This window comes from Olea europaea, unplaced genomic scaffold (assembly GCF_002742605.1).
Source record: "Olea europaea var. sylvestris unplaced genomic scaffold, O_europaea_v1 scaffold905, whole genome shotgun sequence".
Classification (NCBI taxonomy): Eukaryota; Viridiplantae; Streptophyta; class Magnoliopsida; order Lamiales; family Oleaceae; genus Olea; species Olea europaea.
Genome location: NW_019267524.1, coordinates 67,687 through 68,434, shown reverse-complemented (window position 1 = coordinate 68,434; position 748 = coordinate 67,687). Strand labels below are relative to the sequence as shown.

Sequence of the window (748 nt, the reverse complement as noted above, 5' to 3'; positions counted from 1 at the left end):
AAAATGTGAAGTGGTCTCACGAAAAGTTCCACCACTCGTTTTGTCCTAATAATATTTCAATGAAGTACTTTACAATTAATACGGAAAACGTATGTAAGATGACCAAGTCCCACAGAAAATGTTCCTCTATCTACAGTAAATATCCCGACTTCGATGACTTGGACTCTCTCTCTATAAATATACCAGGATATCTCGTTTCTCCAAACTATCATCTGCTCTTTTTATACATTATAAAGCTATGGATTTCAAATGCAACAAGTCTTTCTGCAGTGATTATATGCTGCTAAAGCCAGAAGAAGCTGGCTTGATTGACGTCTTTCGCATCTTATTTTCTGATGACATCGGGAAGAGAAAATTTATCGACTGTCCAGAGGGGAAACGGCCGGAGCCATTCAAGCGTAGATTGCTGATCTTTGTTTCTATCTTGGTGCAGAAGCTTTTGCTAGCAGTAGAGAAACCCATGGCATGGTTTGGTTCTTTGGTTGAGCAGTGGTTAAATCTTCTGTCGAGCAATGGCAGTCTATCAAGTCTCATACTCAACTTCGTACGAGGTACTCATATTTTCTTTTGAGCATGCTTGGTTTAGTACACTAAAAAATACACTGAATACTGAATAGAATGGCAGATAGCATTTCAAAAGTGTCCAGTAATCTGTATGAATATGTGTATCTGCATGTTTTATCTCATGCAATGCTAGGCCTCTGTGTAGCTTGGAAAAGATTTAGATTTTTAACCGTGTTATGTGTAC

General features: G+C 38.2%; 1 pseudogene; it reads left to right on the top strand.

Annotated features, from left to right (window-relative positions):
• Nucleotides 1-172: 172 nt before the first annotated feature.
• The window catches only part of LOC111392226, a 7,213-nt pseudogene continuing 6,637 nt past the window's right edge, over nt 173-748 (top strand).